The sequence below is a fragment of the Panthera pardus genome, unplaced genomic scaffold, assembly GCF_024362965.1.
Source record: "Panthera pardus isolate Hobbes unplaced genomic scaffold, ASM2436296v1 HiC_scaffold_17, whole genome shotgun sequence".
NCBI classification, from domain to species: Eukaryota; Metazoa; Chordata; class Mammalia; order Carnivora; family Felidae; genus Panthera; species Panthera pardus.
In genome coordinates, this window is record NW_026526732.1 from 47,553,485 (window position 1) to 47,578,190 (window position 24,706).

The window sequence follows — 24,706 nt, forward strand, 5'->3', positions numbered from 1 at the left end:
TGACTTAGAAGGAACCCAAGGTAAAAGCTTGTATTTTAGTAAAATAATATGATTATTTTTATTGTTTGAATGTTTGTGTTTTTCTGTCCTCCTGTTATGGACCTCTGTGTTTATTTCATATTTTTGGTCATTGAGGTTTATTTTTACCTATCTTTGTCACATATATTTTTCTTACTTTTACATCAGTGCATTTGTGGAGCGTGTCAGAATATGAATAAGCTGGCAACCCGAACCAAATTGGTCATAGTAAACTCATAGGCAGAAACTGCTGAAAGTTGAGACAGGACCAAAAGGACCTAAAAGATAAACGTGTTCTATATATAGATCGATATTGAGACCTTACACCATTAAAACATGCACACTCAAATTTTACATATTAATTAAGAGAAAAGGAAGGCATGTTTACTGACATTTTAGGGACTATTGTAAAGAGTATGAGAACTCTGGACTCCACACAAAGAGAAACTTAGGGAGCAGAGAGTTTGGAGGAAGACATTGAGAAAGTAGATTCTCATCTGCAAAAAAATTTTGTAATTTGAAAGTTAACTTGTAACTTTGTTGAAATGTAAGAAATAGAAACAAACAGAAATTCAATGGGAATAAAAGATACAGCACAAAGAATGAAGTTTATAATATTATAAATATATTATAACTATAATATATAGTTATATATATTATATATATAATATAATATATATAACTATAATAATATATTATAGTTTTGTATGATGACAGGTGGGTAGCTACACTTGTGGTGAGCATAGCATAACTATAGAGATGTTGGATCCCTATGTTGTACACCGGATACTAATGTAACACTGAGTGTCACCTATACTCAAATAAAAAAAATAATAATAATGCCAATGTATCAACTATTCTGTTTATATTCATCATCCATTTTTGGAGGGACTTTCAGAGGACAGGTGGAACATAATTTTGTGTGCTTACATAAGCTGATTAAAGTGTTTTAGAGGAGTCCCAGAAACAAAATGACTGAAAATGACTTAGGGAATAAGTATAAAAAAATTAACATTGATTATCTGCCTGTTATTTATCAACCTGGGAATTTTATATTTCTTGGGGGGAAAAAATCACACAACAGACTTATTTATGAGCTCCTTCCTGGAAGATATTATAAAAGGCTGCCTAATCTATATTTATGAAGGAATTGAAAATAAGTATATGAAAAGGAAGAAATGTCCCACAAAGTTTAAGTACCTTTGCAGATGTAGAAAGGCCCTTTTACTATTGATCACTCTATTTGTATAGTTGGAACACACAGCTCTCTTGAGACTAACTCATTTTTCTCATAATATCCTACAGTTTCATAAATCTCTTCCCTTGACTTTTTGTAAAAAAAAAACCCAAAATATCAGAAAATTTTGTAAAAAATTTTTGCAAAAAACCCAAAATATTGGAAAATCCAATATTTGCAAAATACTGGATTGGGAGAATATGCATATTAGAAGAGACAAATCTTCATACCCATAAAGTTTGAAACTGGAGATATTATATACATGTATCACTTGAGAATGGTACTGTAAAAGCATTTGTTGTGATAGCTGGAGATAATGTTTCCAGCTCAAAAAGATGTGGGTATGTGCAGGAGAGGATTCTGAGTATGGCTAGTGCACAATGAGTTCATGTGCGGTGGAATTGGAGAACAGAACTAGCAGGGGCCAACAAAGATAGGTTGCTTAGAACGATGTTCCCAAAGACTGGAAAAATAAAGAATGCCTAATAATAAGAAACAGAACACTTCCCAAATTTTATTTAAAATCATCTGAGCATTATATTAAAAAATTGTTTTCATGTTTATTTATTTTTGAGAGAGAGAGAGAGAGAGAAAGAAACAGAAACAGTGCAACTGGGGGAGAGGCAGAGAGAGGGAGACAGAATCTGAAGCAGGCTCCAGGCTCTGAGCTATCAGCACAGAGCCTGATGCACGGCTTGAGCCCACAAACTGTGAGATCATGACCTGAGCTGAAGTCTGGCGCTTAACTGACTGAGCCAACCAGATGCCCCTAAAATCATCTGAGCATTATAAACAAATTTTAAATTTCCTAGGAAATGTATTTATCTTGCTTGTAAATCACAGAATGTTTCCTATTTTGTTAGTAACTCCTTGCATTAAGATTCTATCAGAGAAGTGTATATATACATGTATACATATATGTATGTGTAAATATATATAAATATATATATTCATATATATGTAAATATATACATATTTACACATATAAATATATATGTATTTATTTATATTTATTTATATATGTAAATGTATATATTTATATTTATGCATATATTTATATATGTAAATATATATTTACATATATATTTATATATATTTAAATATGTACATATTTACATATATATATGAAACCCCACTGTGTAAAAATGCAGTTTTCTGTGGACAAAAATAATATATATGTATATGTGATTATATATTATGTATATTTGAGATGTTATAGGGATTTGATCTTACACAATTGCAGGGGCTGATTAATCTGCATGGCTGGCCACACCCTCATACCAACAACATGAACCACAGATAAACAACAATGTATGTATGAGCTCCAAAATGGCTGCTGTTTCACATCTACTGTCCAGATCTCCCAGGTGATTCTTCAGCAGTCCACTATAAGCAGAGGCATTCATGGAAGAGAAGTGGGATTCACCTTAGTGAAGTTGTCCCATTATAAATCCACTATATCTTTTTGTCCTAAAGAAGCTTATTGTAGAAGAGAAAATCCTTCCAAATTCAGATTAAGCAAAACTAAAATATTAAAATAGAAAGCATAAATTATGAGAAAACATACTCTTAGCATGAATAAGGCATAATAGTAAGAATAAGGCGTAATTGTAAACTGCCTTAAAAATCATAAATTTAAATATATGTTTTCTTTTTTTTTTAATGTTTTTATTTATTTTTGAGACAGAGGGAGGCAGAGCATGAGCAGGGGAGGGGCAGAGAGAGAGGGAGACACAGAATCAGAAGCAGGCTCCAGGCTCTGAGCTGTCGGCGGGGCTCGAACTCACAGACTGTGAGATCATGACCTGAGCCGAAGCCGGACGCTCAACCGACTGAGCCACCCAGGCGCCCCTATGTTTTCTAAATGTTGCCTGTAAATAGGGCTGGTTTCCTGGATATGTAACCAATATAGTCACACAAAACCACATACTCAGAACACTGGGCTTAGAGTTTGCTGTTCAATGAATACTATTTTGAAATTACTAATAATTATATCTTTGCATTTGGGTTTTATAAATGAACAGGACAAATGAGCATGTGCCAAAGGCCTGGATCCTATTGGGATTGATTCTTTGCCACTTTACACCCCAGGTGGGGGCCAGGGCCTGGGTGTGGGGAAGGATGGAATCACAGTGTGAGCTATTTGGTGTCTGTAAGGGTCTGTGCTCAGGATGCAAAAATCCCTACACCCAAGTGTGTGTGACATACATACATATATACATACATAAAGTTCTATAATTTATATATATATATTTTTTAATATAATCTATTTATTTAAAGATGAAAAATAAGAGTAAATGACATCATGACAGATTGAGGGAGAAACTGGACAAATGAAAACGCTTTTTCCTAATTTTTGAACAAAAGATCCTGATTTCATCTTAAAAGTGAACTCTGGCAGGGGCACCTGGGTGGTTCAGTCAGTTAAGTGTTCGACTTTGGTTCAGGTCATGATCTCACGGTTTGTGAGTTCTAGCCCAGAGTCGGACTCTGTGCTGACAGCTTGAAGCCTGGAGCCTGCTTCAGATTCTGTGTCTTTCTATCTCTCTCATTACTGCTACTCCATTTGTGGTCTCTCTCTCTCTCTCTCAAAAATCAATAAACATTAAAAGTTTTTTTAAATAAAAAAATAAAAGGGGTGCCTGGGTGGCTCAGTCGGTTAAGCGTCCGACTTCGGGTCAGGTCATGATCTCATGGTTCATGGGTTCAAGCCCCGCATTGGGCTCTGTGCTGGCAGTTCGGAGCCTGGAGCCTGCTTTGGATTCTGTGTCTCCCTCTCTCTCTGCCCTTCCCTGCTCACGCTCTGTCTCTCTCTCTGTCTCAAAAATAAACATGAAAAAAAATTTTTTTAATTAAAAAAATAAAAAAATAAAAAAGTGAACACTGCAAATCATTTAGACAACACTGCCTATTCAATTACTCTTTTAATGTGAAGACTTTTATGTTGAAGCAACGTTTAATAATATTTAAGTGTTAAGATTACAAATTTGGACATTTTCTGAAGTGATCTTGCATATCACACATAATCTTAGTTCAGAGACTTAAAATTTGATTTTTTAAATACATACATACAGTTAGCTTATCTATTTGTTTTTATTTTTGCCTTTTCTGTATGCTATTTAAGTGGTATATCTTATTTTTCCACTATTTTTGTTCTGGGTATTGTTTACTTACATGTACTCCCATTTCTTCTTTGTTTCCTTTAAATGATAAAGAGAAGTATGTGTTTTCTCTCTCTCTTTTTCATTTGTCGTTAAGAGACTACTGACTAGACACCTTCCTATGTGGCTATAAGAAAAGGTGCCTTAAGGTCAAATGACTAGCTACCCGTCTTCGTGGCAGACCTGTCATTCTATGTGTTTGGTTCCATGACTAAGAGTGACCAGACTGCTTCATTTACCTTAATAAGTTCTGGCCCTGCGTTTGCAATTTACTGGCCCCTTAAATTTTTGTCGAGTTGTGTAATTGCTGCGCTTTAAGCTTTGAAAGTCTAGAGTGAGGATCATGAAATGCTTCTTAAAGGAAAGACTGTGAGACCGTTACTTTCATCACTTCCAATAGGATTGGATGAACATGAAGGCACATGGTTTATGGAGCAATCTTCCACTCTGCGGGAGATGGGAGAAGATGGTGAGATGACCGGCTAGGCTGGTCATCCCAGCAACTTAACTTTGCTGCAATGAGGGTTTGATTTGGATTTAGTACCAGGGCACTCACCAGGAAAATGAAAAGCTGGCACCTATGATATGATTAAGACCTTTCATTACCTTCACTGGGAAGCAAAAAGACTCTGTAGGTTATGAAAAAAAAAAAACCAATTTTTTGAATACTTTTTGTTCCAAGGCTTGACTGATTTAATATTTGAGAGGTCAGGATACAAGACACTATTCAAAACATGGAGAGAAAAAAGACAGACTTCCTGTCATTTAAGAGTTTACAACCTAGTGAAACAAGATTTATAATATAAGGTGCTCTCTGTACAGATTTTTTAAAAAAAATCCACTCTATTAGAAGATGAAGGACATGAAATAGAAAAATGAATTATTGAAATATTCTGCCTGATTGCCTCCCGCTCCCCCACATCCTCTGGCATTAGTGAAGAGGAAGAAACCTCTTTGATTCTCTCCCTCCACGTCTCTTGTAACAGGGACTGTGGGTAGTCGTTGCTTCTGACAGGTTTTGGAGTTACTTCTATGCAAGTTACTTCTAGAAAAATGTCAAGAGAGGATGGCAGAAAGACAAAGAAGGCACATAGCCAGTGATCTGAGTTGTAAAAATCAAACAAACAGCGTTTATGTTTACTTTTTAAAGAAAGAACTACATTTAAAAACATTACTGTCATAGTGGTATTATGTACATCACTTGTTAATAATAAGTGTAATATGCCTTTGTGGTTTAAGGGCAGGCTTTTGCCTCATGTTTTTATATTTTTAACTCCTGTAGATGGAATGTCGATAACGTTTAATTTTATTTTACTTTTATTTCTCTCTTTGTATTTTGCTTATACATAGGGACCAAGGGACTGCCCTTGGTCTGGTTATCTATGTGTTTAACAAACTACCCCAAACTCAGTAGCATGAAGCAGCAACCATTTAATTATGTTCATGTATTCTGTGGCTAGGAATTTGGGCAGAGCATAGTGGGGACACTTCTCTTGCTACATGTTGTCCAGGGCGTCAACTGGGAACATGCCAATGGCTGACTCGGATGCCTCGGGGCTGAAATAATCAGAGGCAACTTGCACTCATGTCTCCAGCATCTGAACTGGGATGACTAAGTATGGGCTTAGCTGTGACTGCAACCTTGAGCTCCTATTTGGTCTCTCCATGTGCCTTTGCTTCTCAAAGCACCTTCATCTTGAAGGTGAGTGTTCAGATGACCAAGCTGGAAGCTCACAGCTTTTTCTGGCCTGCCTTCAGAAATCATGCAGTGTCACTGCCACTGAATTCTGTTGGTTACGAATGAATCACTAAGGACAGCTCACATTCAAAGAGAAGAAAATGATAGCCCTCCCCTTCATGGGGAAATGTCAAGGTCACGTTGCCAAAGAGCATGAGGAATAAAAGATATTGTTGTGATCATTTTTATGAAAAGCAATCTATCATAATGTGCAATAAATAGTTGAGAAACTTAATTTATTAATTTATTCAAACTTAATTGAATTCTCAAGCAAAGGAGATATTAAGTTTCAAGCTTCCATGCTACCTTCATGTATTAGGGATACATTAACCTTTGTAGTTTTGCTGTTTCTTGTGTCTCTCTGGTAGGTAGTTGTGATGGCTAATTTTATGTCAGCTTGATTGGGCCACAGTGCCCAGTTATGTGGTCAAAAATTATTTCGATATTTCTGTAAGGGTGGCTTTGGATGAGATCAACATTTAAACTGGTGGATATTGAGTAAAGCTCGTTGCCTTTTCTAATGTGATGGGCATCATCCAATCAATTGAAGGACTGAATAGATCAAAAGGTTGACCTCCTCCAAGCAAGAGGGAATTCTGCAGCAGAAAGACTTTGAAATTTAACTGCAATATCAGTTCTTCCTAAATTTCTAGCCAGCTGGTGGTGGTGCACCTTGGAGATTTTGGAGTTGCCAGCCTTTGTAAACACATAAGCCAATTCCTTAAAATAAACCATATATATATGTCTATATATATATGTCTATATATATATATATATAGAGAGAGAGAGAGAGATAGTCTATATATATATAGACATATGGGTGCCTAGGTGGCTCAGTTGATTGAGCATCTGACTGGTTCAGGTCATGATCTCACGGTTCATGAGTTCAAGTTATGCATCGGGCTCTGTGCTGACAGCTCAGAGCCTGGAGCCTGCTTCAGATTCTGTGTCTCCCTCTCTCTCTGCCCCTCCCCTGTTCATGCTCTGTCTCTCTGTCTCAAAAATAAACATTATATATATATATATATATATATATGCACATGTATCATATATAAATATATCTCTTTATCAACCAATTGATAAACACTTCCTATTGGTTCTGTTTCTTTGGAGAATCTTTACCAATACAGAGGTGGTCTCTGGGATAGAGAGAATAGAATTATAGCCTAGAATAGGCTGGCCAAGATTTCCCTGGTGTTTCTGAGTCAGGACTCTAAATTTTCCTGAGCTAATTATTCTTCTTACCATTGTTTCCAAAATTAGAGTAGTATTTGATCCTAATTAAAAATTAACTTTGCTTTGTCACTTTATGCTTTAAGAATCCAGGAACATGATCTTGTACCTCTAGATAATAATGGCAATATTTCCTATCTGGTTGACTTTATAATAGGCCATGATTAAAAAGTAACCTTTAATGTTGCCTTCCTCTCAAGAGCAAGTCAATCAAATATTCTTGGGCAGTGCCCACACTTTTCAATCAGCAGGTAACTATTAAGTATTTGGGGGTTGACTTTTGTATCAGTTGTTTAATTATGACACAGACGTTTAGAACAAGGCAAAAGAGTTTCATTTCTGGGGCTTAATTAGGATATAAATTCTGAGGTTACTTTGCAGTTTTCTAAGAAAATCCATTTTCTGGCTGCTTATCTAGCTTTTCTTTCATTTCCATGTTGCCAGTCTCATTAACAGATTTTGAAAATCTAACAAATATATATGATGTCATTTTCAAATTTGTGTTTACTGTTCTTCTTAGTCTCTGATCCTAATTGTATTTTATTGCATTTTTGTCTGTGAAGATGTATCCTTTTAAATATAAGTAGACAGGAGATCTTCAGCATTGGTCCCACCCATACTACTGTCAGACATCAGTAACTAAGGCTTTTTTTTGCCTGAATTTTTGTAAGATACGATAATACTAATACGTGGGCTGCTCTGGGGAGCCACAAGTAGTTGATGAGAGTTGGCATGGGAGATTAGATCTATTTGCCAACTCTGAATTTGGGGTTATCTCCCTCCAATACTCACGCTATCTTAGAATTTATAATAGTACCTTATTTTTTTTCAGTTCTTGATCAAGAAGTATGTGTTTGCAGAAATAAGGACAGAAAAAGATTTTCCAAAAATACAAATGCTCCATAGTAATCCAAGGAAAATTTGATATCAGCTATTCCTCTCTATTGATAGAGGTAATACATGGGAGGTGCCATGCAAACTGGCAAGTAGTTAAGCTCACGTATAGCAGTGCCTGCTTCAGAACATTTTCTGTCTTCTCACTATGCACTTTAGTCTCTGAGATATGCCAAATAGTTATGGAATTTTCTATAGATGTAAGCAAATTGTAACCCGTTAATCACAAAAACAAATTAAACAGATAAATTAAAGTCCTGTGGCAGATCCAAACTTCTCTCTGTGGTTTTACAGATTGTTACGCATCCCTGTTAAAAACGAAGGTTTTAGCCAGAGCAGTAGTGCATGAAGCTGAAATGTTTTCCACTATTCTTTGCAATAATTCTCTTTATTTCTTTTAGGAATGGTGCAAACAACTGCAGAAGTTTTCACACATAGCCTTCCATCTGCCAACAGCTCGAGCTGGCAGGACTAGGCAGCTTTTCAGGGGTGTGAACGGAATTGATTTATACACACCACTGGATCTGTTCCAATATATTCTCTCAGCCAGGACCAAATGCAGTGTTGCAAATGAGCTGTACGTTAGGCTTTTATCTGATGTTTACTAGGTTATGCACACCAAGTGCTCATAGAAGCACAGGTTAATAGTGGGTATTGCATTAATCAATTCATGGCAGAAGGAAAGAAATGACTGTCACATTATGAAGGATGTTTAGCAAGAACTTAGGAGACACATGTACGTCCTGCTGAAGATGAAAAGCAATGGATGCAATTAGAGCCACTCTTTCATAGAACATGTTTAGAATTTAGGGAAATGACGGGGGGGGGGGATTGAGCAGAAGATGGGAGTTGCAGATAAAAACTGCTCTCTTTTGCTAGCACCCAAATCTTATTCATGGGTTGGTAAGAATAAAAAAGAACAGAGTTTACATTACCTGGAAGAATACGCCTATTTTTTGCAGTGTAGTGATGTAATGAAGGAGTCTGCTTATCTGCTTGGCAAATATGGAATACCTAACAATACATTTTCTTGCTTAATTTTCTAAGTACAATAGATTAAATATTAAACTGAACTAATAGTATTCAGGTCACTAAGCTTAATACCCTAAAGTCCTTTTTTTCATACACTGAGTGCCTTGTTTTTGATAGTGTATCTAGCTTCTCACAGGAAATTTGTTTAGGCAAGCGAAATGAGTCTTACTGCAGGAGAGTTTTCTACTAATCATGAGTGCACGTTACATATTGTGACTCATTTGTTGAAAGCAACCTGAAAGCATGTTTAACTCTTCAATAGGGAAGTGGAAAATTTAAACAAATCTCACGTTTGAAATGTATTCTCAGGATAAAATCTCTGTATTTATTTATCAGCTTGTCAATATAGTTCAATTCTGTTCTATACACATAACAAAAATTTTTCTGATAACTAACAAAAACAAAAAATCAGCAACTGCAATTGTTGAAAAGGAACAGTTTTTGTCTCTATGGAGATATTGCAATGGATTTATAATGACATTTTTGAATATTATTTAATCTCTTTATTGGAGTACATTTTATTTTATTTATTTAAAGTTTATTTTTATTTATTTTGACAGAAAGAGAGAGCACAAGTTGGGGAGGGGAAGAGAGAGAGGGAGAGAGAGTCCCAAGCAGGCACACATTAGAGAACGTACAGTCCCACTGGATAGTGTGATTTTCTCTAAAGTTATCATAACATCTGTGAACTGAAAAAAGTTTCCTGGCTGACAGAGGAAAAAGAGAGGAATGGGGATTCTACATCAGACATGGCAGCCTTCAGGAGCAGAATCAGGGGGAGAGGGTCAAGACCAGGACGGAGGTCAAATTATAGTGTTTATTCCTGAGCCAAAGTACATAGAACAAATAAAATATCTGGACCCAAAGCCTGAACCTGAAACTTAGGTTGTAGTGAAGGGGTTAGAAGCTGATGGCAGGTAAAACTAAGAAGACAAGTGAACGTTAGAGCAGCAGACCTTGGTTTCTGCAAGTTAATTAATGAGGTTGTCTATTCTCAGGAGCACAGCCCATGACATTTGTGTCGTGCTCTCCTGCTCAAGGACCTTTGTGTCTGGTTGCTGCTCCAGGCTTTGGACAGCCAATCTGCCCCTTATCATTTAACTGGGCTGTAATCCACCTCTTTCTCTCCTCACATGTCCTTCCTGTACTGGGGTTGCTGCTCTTCCTGGGGCTTTCCCACGCCTTCTATCCATCTTTTAAACACCTTCATGTTTCTGAAGGTTTCTTGTTTGTTTGTTTGTTTGTTTGTTTATTTATTTATTTATTTATTTATTTATTTATTTTAGAGAGAGACAGAGTGTGAGCTGGGGAAAGGGCAGAGAGAGGGAGACACAGAATCTGAAACAGGCTCCAGGCTCTGAGCTGTCAGCACAGAGCCTAACACAGGACTCAAACTCACAAGCCACAAGATCATGACCTGAGCCAAAGTTGGACGCTCAACCAACTGAGCCACCTAGGTGCCCCTTGAAGGTTTCTTTGAATCATACTTCGTCTGTGGTAACCTTGGACAGAGTTAGAGGTCACTTCCTTGGTGTTCTGGGGACACACTATTATTGTATGTACGATGTAGCATGATCATTACTTATTTATATGTTTGTCTCCACTTTTAATCCATGGACTACTAAGAAGCAAAGGTTTTGTTTAATATGTACTCAAATCACTGGTGCCTGGCACATAGTAGGGATTCATTAACAGATTATTAAATGGAATTGTGTTATGTTCCAGTAACTTTCCTCCATTCTTAGGAATAAAACTGTAGATTCTTACTGGATTTTGAAACTAAAAAGAAAAAAAAAACAAAAAAAAATTCTTACTTTGAGTACAGTGTTTCTGATCTGCACTTAAAAAAACCCTAAACCTTACAAAATCTTAAAAAATGACAGCTTTGTACAACCAAAACAAAGTAAAATGATAATAATCTTACTAGCTTAACATTTTTTTTCACATTACTTTCTAGAACTTGACCACATATATCTATATTTTGCACAGCTATATATGCTGTTGAAAGTCTGTAGTTTTTACTTAATAGCACATCACAAATATTCCCCCAGATTGGTATTATCTAAATCTTATTGAATGCACTGATTTTATAATGTTACCTTGTTACCTGTGTTCTTCTAGATTTAAGTAAATAGAAATGGTGAAAATCTCACCCACTGACCCCACCAGTTCTTTTTTTTTTAATTTTTTTAAACATTTATTTTTGAGAGAGAGACAGAGTATGAGCAGGGGAGGGGCAGAAAGAGAGGGAGACACAGAATCCAAAGCAGGCTCCAGGCTCTGAGCTGTCAGCACAGAGTCTAACGTGGGGTTCACACCCACAGACTGTGAGATCATGACCTGAGCTGAAGTTGGGCACTTAACTGACTGAGCCACCCACCGCACCCCTGACCCCCAGCAGTTCTGAAGAGGGTTTTTCTTCTATTTGGTTGGTTTTGTTTCTTTGTTAGTTTGTTTTGCTTTATCACTATACATGAAACAAAAATAAATACCATAGGTGAATCAATTTCTTTGATAGGTAACAGTTACTTGTGAACTACACATGGCTTTAAATTCTCTGACCAGAGATTTTAGACATCAACTTTTGAGAGCAGTTAGATGACATTAAATACAAACAAAATGTTTTGATCAGAGGGCTGTAATCTGACTATGGAATGAAAACTTTGAATACCTTGTGAATGTCTTGCCAAGTCTAAAAACCTCATGTATAGAGATATGAGTGTGCTTGCTGTGTATGTACTCAACTTCTTTATCTGACCTTGCTCCTTCAAAGATGCACTTGATACAGAATGTCAGTTACTAATGAGGCCTAAAGTAATTGAGGCTGATTGAGCTGGCAAGATGCTGCCTAATTAGAATGATAAATGGAACTGGCTGATCAAGAATGGAGGAGTGAATGGCACAGAGGGCATTAAACAAGGTCATTCTGTCAAAGAGGACCACTCATCTGACCACCCCCTCTCCCCCCTGCCAAATAATGACCGTCCTTCATGCCTTGTGAGCCCATACACTAAACGATGTATGCAGATCATTGCATGTAGAACTTTCTGACTCTGCTTTCTTAGGCAAAGTGTCATGAGGGTTTAGTGATTCCCTGGGTAAGTCATTCAATAAACACTAAAACCAAATACTTTAGGCCATATAATTCTCTGTCTATTAAATGTAAGGATTTATGAATGCATTAGTTCTCTAAACAAATATAGGGAAACTCAAAATTTGCCCCATGAGTTCTATCATGTTAAACTTGCCACATCACATAAGAAGTATATCAGACAACTTCACATGTTTGAAGGACACAGATAACATTTGGTCGTGGTGTCTTAGAACTTGAACCACAAATCATTTATTAACAAATCTGTTTATTTCTTAAATATATTTACTAGAATCATTTCTGTTTTATTATTTTAACATTTTTTTCCTTTTAAACAGAACAGCTTTATTCTTTAAACTGATTTGGATGTAAATGTATAAAGATAGATTCATAAATATTTCAGTGACAACGTAATTTTAACTTAGCTTATTCAGTAATGTCGTATTTATTTGCCATTATCTAGGAATAACTGCTCTTAAAGAAAGCTGAAGCTATTCCCACCAAGCCATATTTAAGTCATTTTTAATAGAAAACTCTCTAAAGTGTATAATACATCTGTCAGAGCACCCATCCCCAAATTTCCTGGAGCATAGCCCTTAGTGGCACATGGCGATTTTATAGGGTGATTGAGGTTTGTAACACTAAGAAACATTTTAAAACTTGTGTGCCCAAGGATACAGCCTCCAACGTCTCACCTGGCTGATATTTAGTAGAAGTGAAATCCTTTGACCTCAGGTCATAATCTGACATTGGCAAAACGAATCTGAAGGAAAAAGAAAAGGAAAGAAAGAAAGAAAAAGAAAAAGAGGAGGTAAGCAATATTTTGGGGAAAATACTTAGTGGAAGTAACATTAATTTGATATAATATTAAAATAAGTCGGTGAATGGCATTTGGAAATAATAATTATACCATGCCACTAAAATCTCATTCATTAGTTTATCTGCCACCTCTTTCAGTGGTGTGTGAGCAGTGTGTTTTTCTGGGTCAGCTTTCCTAGAAGTCCTTCCTTAACTCTTTCACCTCTGTAGTCTTTCCTAGAGATTTTAGTTATAGGTAAAACCTTGCAAGATCCACAGGTAAGTACATCATCTCTCCAGCATCATGGCTGTTTGCTTGACTTCCCGAGTTTCTCTGAAATTGACTGACTTTAGAAGGGAATGGTTAAGAGTATACCCTGGGCACTCAGAGAGGCCTGACCTGCAGTACTGTCCCTGCCATTGACTAATAATGTGGTTTGTACAAGTTTACTGACCTCCGTAAAATGAACATAATGATGCTCACTCCACTGGCTTGTTTTGAAGATTAAAGAAGATTATGTGTCTACAAAGTTTAGCTACTGTATCTACAAAGTGGCTGGTACATAGAAAGCTCAGTAAGTAGTAATCGCTGTGCTTACACTTTGTGGAAGCAAGTAGGAAATGAATAAAACTTTTCTTTCTCTCTTCTGCTCTCTCACCTCCTGCTACTCCTGTACCCCAGCCTGATATTAGCATCTTTCTCTCCTTTACAATGTTTCTTTTTTATTTGTTTGTTTTTGAGTTGTTTTTTTTTTCTGGCAAAGAGTCACTTCCAGTCTCTGTCCTTTTGGCAACTGTCCCTCCTCCATCAATCTGTAGCCCCCTACCACCTCTCCACCCAGCTGTCATATTGCCATTCCTTACCCCATTGAATGTCCTCTGTCATGTTGCCAATTCTTCTCCTACTGACATGAGGCATGACTAAAACTGTCAGTCATCTCTTTCAGGCTCACTTATATCCACTTCATAAATGTATTAGACAGTCTCTGCTTTATGAAACAGAATACATTGGATGGAACCTTTTATTGATGACACAGGGTCATGTCTATGAGCACCAATTATTTTTCTGTCCTATACAGTTATAAGAATCATTGAAGTATATAGGCTTGCTTGTCCTCATGCTAAATGGATTTCTTTTAAAGTTTATTGTCAAGAAAAATATGGCCTCTCCAGACAAAGGTAGAGATGTCCCATTGTTTGATGATGAAACATATGTACATTGCCCATGCATTATATAAACATACTCTCTTTCACTTAAACTTCAGTGGTTTTCTTTTTTGGTTGCTTATTTTATTTGTTTCTTGTTACTGGAAAAAGTATGGAAAGAGCTTATGGTCTAATATCAACAGCCAGTGTATTTATATTCACAATATAACTTCTCCTCCTAAATGTGATTATCTCCAATTTTCCATTGAAGTAAAAAATTATAATTCTTTTTTATTAAGTTTATTTATTTTGAGAGACTGGGAGAGAGCATGAGCAGGGGAGGGGCAGAGAGAGAATCCCAAGCAGGGTCCATGCTGCCAGCACAGAGCCCAGTGTGGGGCTTATCTCATGAACTGTGAAAACCTGAGCTGAAACCAAGAATCAGATGCTTAACTGACTGAGCCATCCAGGCCCCCCCAAAATTATAATTCTAAAACTTAATTGACATTGTGTTGAATAGTTTTATTTTATATGTGATTTTACTGTCAGTATAAACCTGTTTTGGAATTAGGTGGGACAAATATATATATAATTATACAGTTATATATATATATATATATATACACATATATATATATACACACACACACATAATATACATAATAAATGTAATATAAATAATATATATTGCATATTATACATATAATATACACTGCATATATTATATAGTATATGTAGTATATATGCTATATATAATATATATGTATTTTTTAATTTAAAGTTTATTTATTTATTTTGAGAGAGAGAGAGAAAGCGCAAGTCAGGGAAGGGCAGAGAGAATCTCAAGCAGTCTCTGAACTGTCAGCTCAAAACCCAATGTGGGACTTGAACTCATGAACGATGACATCTCGACCTGAGATGAAGTTGGTGCTTAACCGACTGAATCACCCAGGTGCCTCTATTATATATGTATTATACAGACCGTTGACTCTTGAAAAACACTTGTATATGTATTTTTGACATAGTACGGTGCTTTAAATGTATTTTCTCTTCCTTGTCATCTTTAATAACCTTTTTTCTCTATCTTTGTTGTAAGAATGCAGCATATAATACATATACAAAATATGTGTTAATCAACTGTTTATGTTATCAGTAAGCTTCTGATCAACAGTAGGCTATTAGCAGTTAAATTTTGGAGGAGCGAAAAGTTATATGTGGATTTTTGAGTGAGTGGGGGAGATTAGTGCTCCCATGTTATTCAAAGGTCAATTATGTGTGTGTGTGTGTGTGTGTGTGTGTGTGTGTGTATATATATATATATATATATATATATAGTTTACTTATTTTGAGAAATAGAGAAAGCATGAGTGGGGGAAGGGCAGCGAGAGAGAATCCCAAACAGGCTCAGCCCTGTTGACTTGAAGCCCAGTGCGGGACTTGAACTCATAAACCATGAGATCACAACCGGATCTGAAGTTGGCGCTTAACTGACTGAACCACCCACGTGCCCCTTTGCTGCTGTAACAAATTACTACAAACTGGATGGCTTGAAACAATGGAAATTTCTTTTCTCACAGCTTTAGAAGCTAGAAGTCTGAAATCAAGGTGCTAGCAAGGCCACATTCCTCTGAAGCCTCTAGGGGAGGAGCCTTCCTTGCCTCTTCCTAGCTCCTAGTAATTGCCAGCAATCCTTGGGAAATCCTAAGAGAAACTGCTGTGTAGTCATTGGTCTAACCAGAAACTTCTGTGACACTCAGAGTCCTCTTTTATCCTTCACCTTCTGCATATATATAGTCACAGTCTTTGCATCTTGCCAAGTCTATCTCCCACTAACAGATACTTTCCTGCTTTTCATTCTTCTTGTCACTCTCTTGGTTCAGTCCTATCACTCGTCACTTGCATGATAGTGAGAGTAGTAAAACCACTTGCCTTATTTCCACATCCTATTCATGTGATCCCCACCTCAGTAGTGCTGAGAAAATGTTCTTCATACAATAAAATTCTGTTCCTATTGTTCACCTCCTCAAAATCCCTCAATTCCTTTTCATAGACTAAAGGATAAATTTGATACATATTAACAGGGCATGAGTGAGCCATAGTAATCTTGTTCCCCCCTTTTCAACTTCATTTTCCGTCGCACCCCACATGTAGCCTGGGCAAAACAGCTGGATTATACATACTAGATACACTTCACTGTGTTTGTGATGTCTTCTGTGCCCATTTCCAAGGCAAAATCAGAGACTGCCTTTTCTCTGCCCACATAGGACCTTAAATTATATACCACGAATACATAGGCTATGAATCATTTTATAATTTTGCATTGTGTATTTGCTCTGCAAACAGAGTAAGTGCAACAGTAAAGTAAAATGGGCTTTGGGGATGAGTTAGTCAAACCAGTTTCCTTCATTTTTCAGCTAGTGCTGAGTAGCAGAGTAGAATAAAGAGAGAGTAAATATTCCCAGGGAGCGAGTGGGTTCTGGGAGGGGATCAGAGAAGAATTGGAGAGACTTTGATTTCCTGGTGGGTGAGAATGAATATGGCTGACATACAGAATTAGTGAAGACTAAACAAGCACGAGCAAAGAAAGTGTCTGACATTCAGCAAATTCTCTTTCTTTTACTCAGCAAATATGTCTATATGTACCAAGGATGCAATTGTAAATAAACAAGGTCATTGCTTTCATGGAGGTTTTAGTTTGCTTTTGTGTAAACATCTATTATTTTAATTTGCTATTCTCATGATCTCCACTGCTGAGCACAGTGCCTGAACAAACTAGTCAATATATATTGGTTAATTTAACTGAATAAAATATAAAATCCAGGGTTCATTTTTGTATGGAATCATGAAACATGCTTGAAAAACAAAACAATACCACACGATCAAGATGGTCATTTTTCTAATGCAATAGCTTATAGAGGGAATGTTCTTTAAGCACTTTTCTCTACTAAAATTTTTGTGTGCTGTCAGATTCACAATGCTGTGTGAAGCGGTCTAAGGGAAACAATCAACGTACAGGTATCCCCTGATTGCTGAAAGTTCATGGTATGGCCCTTCACTTTTGTGAAAGCCCTACATTTACATAGCAACAGTTTTTTTTAAGTAAAAATCCCCTTAGTACTTCTTTGTCTGTATTTGAGTATTGTTAACGTAGAGTATTACATTAGATTCAGGTGTACAACATAGTGATTCAACTTCTCTATATACCAGAAGTGTAACTGCCATCTATCACCAAAGAACACTATGACAATATCATTGATTATATTCTCTATGCTGTGCCTTTTATTCCATGACTGAGTCATTCCATAACTGGAAGCCTGCATCTCTCACTCCCTTTCTCCCATTTTGCATATCCCTCTACCCTTCTCCCCTCTGGAGACTATCAGTTTGTTCTCTGTATTTATAGGTCTGATGTTGTTTTTTGTTTATTTATTCATTTGTTTTGTCTTTTAGATGCCACATATAAGTGAAATCCTATGGTATTTGTCTTTCTTGTCCGACTTTTTTCGCGTAGCATAATACCATCTAGGTCTACCCTTGTGGTTGTCAATGCAAAGATCTAATAATTTTTCATTGCTGCACAATATTCCACATATGTATGGACACTTAAGTTGCTTCCATATGTTTGGCTATTATAAATAATACTGCAATAAACATAATAGTGTATATAACTTCTCAAGTTAGTGTTTTCATTTTCTTGGGGTAAAACCCCAGTGTAGAATTATGGCAGCATGTGGTATTTCTATTTTTAATTTTTCAAGGAACACCTTACCATTTTCCATTGTGACTGTACCAATTACATTTCCACCAACTGTGCACAAGGGTTCCTTTCTCTTCTCATCCTTGCCAACACTTGTTATTTCTTGTCTTTTTGATTTTAGCCACTCTGACAGATGTAAAGTGATATCTCATTATAGCTTTGGTTTGCATTTATTTCCCTGATGATGAGTGATGCTGAGCATCTTTTCTTGTGTCTGTTGGCCACCTGTGTCTTTTTTTTTTTTTTTTGAAAAATGTCTCTTTAAATCCTTTGCCCATTTTTTTATTGCATTGTTTATTTTTTTGGTGATGAGTTGTATAAGTTCTTAATATGTTTTGGATACTAACACCTTATTGGATATATCATTTGACCTATCTTCTCTCATTCAGTCAGTTGTCTTTTCCTTTGCTGTGCAGAAGCTTTTTATTTTGATGTAGTCTTGATAGTTTATTTTTGCTTTTGTTCCCCTTGCCTGAGGAGACATATCTAGGAAAATATTGCTATGACCAGTGTCAGAGAAATCACTGCTTGTGTTCTAGGATTTTTATGATTTCAGGTCTCACATTTAGGCCCTTGATATATTTTGAGTTTATTGTTGTGTATGGTGTGAGAAAGTGGTCCAATTTCATTATTTTGCATGTAGCTGCCCAGTTTTCCCATCACCCATTAATTGAAGAGATTGTCTTTTCCCTATTATATATTCTTGCCTCCTTTGTCACAGATTTATTGACCATATGATTGTGGGTTTATTTCTGGCCTCTCTATTCTGTTCCATTGAACTGTGTGTCTTTTTTTGTGCCAATATCATGAGGTTTTGATTACCCAAACTTTGTAGTATATTTTGAAATCTGGGATTGTGATACCTCCATCTTTGTTCTTCTTTCTCAAAATTGCTTTGGCTACTCACAGTCTTTTGTGGTTCCTTACAAATTTTAGAATTATTTGTTCCAGTTCTGTAATAAATGCTGTTGGTATTTTGATAGAAAATTACATTGAATCTATATATTGCTTTAGACGAACAAAAACAGGTACTCATGTAGGTCTTTCATAAAAGAGAAGTAGCCTAAGATAAACTTTTGGAAAGTGGGGATACTCTTTGCTTTATGCCATTTTGGCTTATCAAGAGTTTCGTAGGAATGTTCTACTTTCAGGTAGCAGGGGGGAGCCCGTATACTAGTAATAGCAGACATCAAACTCTTCAGCATTTATAACATTTATTACATGTTCCAATTTTTAAAATAATACACTGTAGCAGAAGAGGCCAAGCTGTGAACAGAATTTATACCTAGTCTCCTAGGTTATAACAATCTAAGTGTACTGGGAAAAAAATGAAGGAACTTCAGATGTATCATTTAGCCAAATAGCGGCAAAAAGAAATAAAAAATATCAGTCTGCAAGGCTTTTCTATTATTTTTTTAACATCATCATTACTACCACCGATTAGATTTGTTGAATAGCTTCCCTGTGTGCATTATGTACTAATGTTACATTACTTGCCTAAAAATCAAATGTCAGATTCTTACCGTGATAAGGCTTATAATGTAAGAGATGAGAAGTTCACCTCATTGGTGCTAACAGAATTACTTGCACATGTAAACTTAAACGTGTGAGCCACTGCTAAAATCTAGAAACTGATTCTTATTAAGTGACATATTAGCTAATTAACAGTGCTTTTGTTGGCACCATATTCTCTAACTAATGACGTATTTACTCATGAGTGGTCAGCTTTTAAGTTTATGTTTTGAATGAAATCAAGGTTACCACATTATCTGTGTATGGATCACCTAATGTTGCTCTGATCCTTAACTTTTAGTTAGCTGATAGACATTTCACAGAAGACAAAGAGTGATCATGTTGACAAATCTAAACATTCTCATCACAGCAGCTAACAAAACAACCATAAGTATATATCTTGTTTAAAATGAACCCGTAGGATCATGTTTATTTGCTAAAGAGCAAAAAGGTCCATTTGTGATATTTAGCTGGATACAACTCAATGACTTTATTAGTAGGAAAAACCTTGTATCAAACAAAGAAAGATTATTTTTATTGGTGGAATTGTTAAAAATCGAGGAAAACTTATTCCCTAACAAAGGCAAATATGAACCAAGAATTTGGCAATATTTTAAGAAGATTGTGCTTTGGGAAAAGATGAGCGAGCCTACTATTGTTTCTATCCTGCCCATGTGACTCTGTTTCTTAAGTTCATTCTTCTGGCTTTCATATTATTTCAAGTTGATGCTTCATTCACAATTCAGCCCATCCTGGGACCAATGTAATCATGAATGCAGCATAGTGGGTATGCTCAAAACCATGCCTTTGCTACATGTGACCATTTTGTGCTTGTGCACAACCTCAACCTTTGTGATTGCATTACATGAATGTCAGAAACAGTAAACTCCTTCCTTTTTCCTCTGTTAAATAAATATAGAGCCACCAATGTTCATGTCTAGGTGTCATTGGTTAGGAAGATGGAAGAGCAAAAATAGAGGACAGGAAAATGAAAAGGGGCTAACACAAAATCTAGTTCCAGCAGCAAGAATAACACAAAATCAGGTTTTCATAGAATTTTGTTTGGAAATTGCACCTGAGGAACCAGAAGGATTAGGAAAACCTTGCCAGTCACTGCAGGGTGCAGCTAAAGGCAGCCTCATTGAAGTTTCAGTTTAAAAATGATAAGGTTTAATAAATCTCTGTGGGTAGATTTATCTCATAATTGCAGATCATATTTAGAGGACTGGACTAATTAGACTTGATTTGTATATGCTTTAGGCTTAATTGAAAGTCAGTTTTTCCTGTGTTACTGCAAAATGATTCTTTGTTAATGTGGAAAGAGGTAACTTTTGTATAAGCTAAATTCTAAAACATGACTGTGTTTATCTTTTTCACATTTGAATTGCCTACTGCTCAGCTGTTATGAAATATAGGCACTTTTCTAAACAAAGAAAAGCTGCTGATTTATTTGGTCTGCGATTTGTGGTACAAAAATATGATATTTAGAGATAAATCTTAAATAGAACCCAAGAAGATATTTATGCCAATGGGAAGTTATATGTTAATAAAGGAAACAAAAGGGCAATAAAAAAATTTCCTCTATTAACCACCCTTTGTTTAACAAGGCCACTGTTGATGGTTGATTAATTGTTTTTTTTTTCCAAGCTAAGCCTAAAATACTATATATCATTGCAACAAAAATTATAACACCTTTGCAATATTTAAATTAGCATAGATACAAATATGACTAATGTTATAAGTTGGTTCCATTATTAGGCCATTATTCTTTAAATTTTACATTAATATTCATACATTCTGGAATTTTGTCTTTGGATTTCCATAATGTTTCTCTTGGTCCTCATTAGGGTATCTCCATACATATGCTGCTTATTTTAATGTGGCTACATTTGAGTGTCAGTCCAATTATGGATGAAATCCAGTCATTTAAGTACATTGCCTAGCAATCTTCATGTAATGTAACAAACTTCCTTTAATTCAGATTCTTTTTGAAATTACTGAGGGGATCCAAGAACAGGAGGAAGGTGTTGGTATTTTTGTGTGTGTCACTTTTCCTAGTTATTTTTCAATTTTACTTTCTAAGACTAAACTTATGAATAACTAGATCATGTGTATAGTTACATGATAAATTTGGAAGCCATCAGGAAGTCTCTCTTACCTCAAAATCATGGTATCCCACTTTCATTCTCTAATTATATACTGACTGAATTTCCATCGCTAGATTTTCCTTAGATAAAAATTTAATGCCCTTTTAGTGTGTAAAAATGAAGTTGATCAGTGCAATCCCAATTAAAATCCTAGCAAGTTATTTTGGGATATAGAAAGGCGAAGGACCTAGACCACTCAACACAATACTGAAGGAGAAGAACAAAGAGAACTGACATCACCCAACTCCACAATGTACTGTAAAGCTACAGTAATCAGGAGGGTCTAGGATTGGTCAAAGAAAAGACAAATTAATAAATCAAACCTAACAGAGAGTTTTAACAAATGGTGCTGGACACTGGACATCCACATACAAAAAATTAACCTAGACACAGACCTTATAGCCTTCGCAAAAATAATTTAAAATGGCTCACAGATTTATTTATTTTTTATTTTTTTAATGTTTATTTATTTATTTTTGAGAAAGAGAGAGAGAGAGAGTGCATGAGCAGGGGAGGGACAGAGAGAGAGGGAGACACAGAATCTGAAGCAGTCTCCAGGCTCTGAGCTGTCAGCACAGAGCCCGATGCAGGGCTCGAACTCACAAACTGTGAGATCATGACCTGAGCTGAAGTCGGGTGCTTAACTGACTGAGCCACCCAGCCTCCCCTGGCTCACAGATTTAAATGTAAAATGCAAAAGTATGAAACTCAGAAATTAACATAGGAGGAAACGTAGATGGCCCTGGGTATGGTGATGACCTTTTGGATACAACACTAAGGCACAATCCATGAAAGAATTAATTGATAAGCTAGACTTCATTAAAATTAATAACTTCTGCTCTGTAAGAGGCAATGCCAAGAGAATGAGAAGACAAACTGTTTGGGAAAAAATATTTGCAGAAGACACATCTGATAAGGGACTGTTGTCCAAAATACATAAAGAACTCTTAAAAGTAGACAGTAAGATAAAAACAATAATATAACAACCTGATTTAAAAAACTTTTAACCAAAGACTTTAACAGACACCTCATCAAAAAAAATACACAGATGCCAAAATATCATACTAAATTGCGTTTTGTATCATACGTCGTCAGAGAAATGCAAATTAAAACAACACTGAGATACTACTTATCACGTACCTATCAGAATGGCCCAAATTCAGAACACAGACAACATTAAGTGCTGGTGAGGATGTGGAACAACAGGAACTCTCATTTGTTGCTGATAGGAATGCAAAATGGTACAGCAACTTTGGAAGACTGGCAGCGTCTTACAAAACTAAACGTGCTTTATTATATGATCTAGCAATCACACTCCTTTGTATTTACCCAAAAGAATTGAAAAACGTGTCCACACAAAACTTGCACATGGATATTTATAGCAGCTTTATTCATAATTGCCCAAAGTTGGAAGCATCCAAGACCTCCCTCCAGGTGAATAAACTGTTGTATATGCAGAATATCATTTATGACTAAAAAGAAATCTGCCTAAGGCCACGGGAAGATGTGGAGTTACCTTAAATTCATAATACTAAATGAAAGAAGCTAATATTAAGAGATCATATGTTGTATGATTCTAAATATATGACCTTCTGGGAAAGGCAAAACTATGGTGACAGTGAAAAGATCAGTGGTTGCTAAGGGGAGGGAAGTGTGAACAGGCAGAGCATAAAAGATTATTAGGGCATGAAACTGGGGGCAAGGGGAAATGGGAACCCTGTACTTTCTACTCAATTTTGCTCTGAACCAAAACTCTTCTAGAAAATAAAGTCCATTCAAAACTTAAAAAAAAAAAAAAAAGAAAACAATGTTTCTATTCAATAAACTAAAACAAAGCAATGAAATTAACCCTTACATCCATTAGGCTAAATCATCAATTTTTTTGACATTTCTTTGAGTTTCAAGAAAAGTAATTTCCTTTATAGAAACATCAATAACCCATATTAAAGGGGAACTTCAATTCCCTTTCTTCTCACCAAGCTTCTTGTGTGTCCCAAGACTTTACACATAATAAACTTAGGCTACTGCTCATAGATGCCAGCTGCTTCAATGAGAAATGAGATTTAATTATTATACAGTTGACCCTTGAACAACACAAGGGTTAGGAGCAGTAATAGCCTCTTGAAATTGGAAATCAATGTATAACTTTTGACTCCCCCAAAACTTTACTATTGTAGACCAGAGCCTTACCAATAATGTAAATAGTTAATCGATTAACACACAATTTTTGCATCATATGTATTATGTACCATATTCTGACAATAAAGGAAGTGAGAATAAAGAAAATGTTATTAAAACATCATAAGGAAGAGAAATACATTTAAAGTACTGTACTGTATTTATCAAAAAATGTACATATAAATGGACCCAAGCAGTTCAAAGCAGTGTTGTTCAAGGGTCAGCTATATTTCTAAGGATGACTGTTGCTGGCAGATGGGAAAGTGGGGTGTAGGAATATTGGCCTGGGACAGAGGCTAAGAAAGAGAGAACAAGTAGAAAATCAACAGGGTCTGAGAAATGTCTTAAGAAGGAAAACAACAGAATGGACCCAGAATGATAAGTAAATTTACAGAGTTGCGCTCAGATTTAAAAGTGGAAAAAAGAAAAGATGAGCCTCACAAGAAACGGATGAGAGAACAGGCTGAGATACCCAACAGGCTGAGATACCCAACATGAGGGCTTGAGCATGGATGGGAGGAATCGTATGTAACCCGCATCCTACCATAACTCTGTGTCCCTCATTCAGCACCTGTATTGCAATAGGCATAGGAGAGACCTCTCCTCCCAACAGTTCACTGGTAAGTCAGATATTCCTCAGTGAGTTGCAGTGATTATTTATTGTAAAATTTTGTTAGAAATCTGGCAAAAGCTGAGAGCAGTTTGCAGAGAGTGTGGCTAGGGTGCCATGGACCGTCTGGGTGGAGAAAAGACAGCAGTTTATT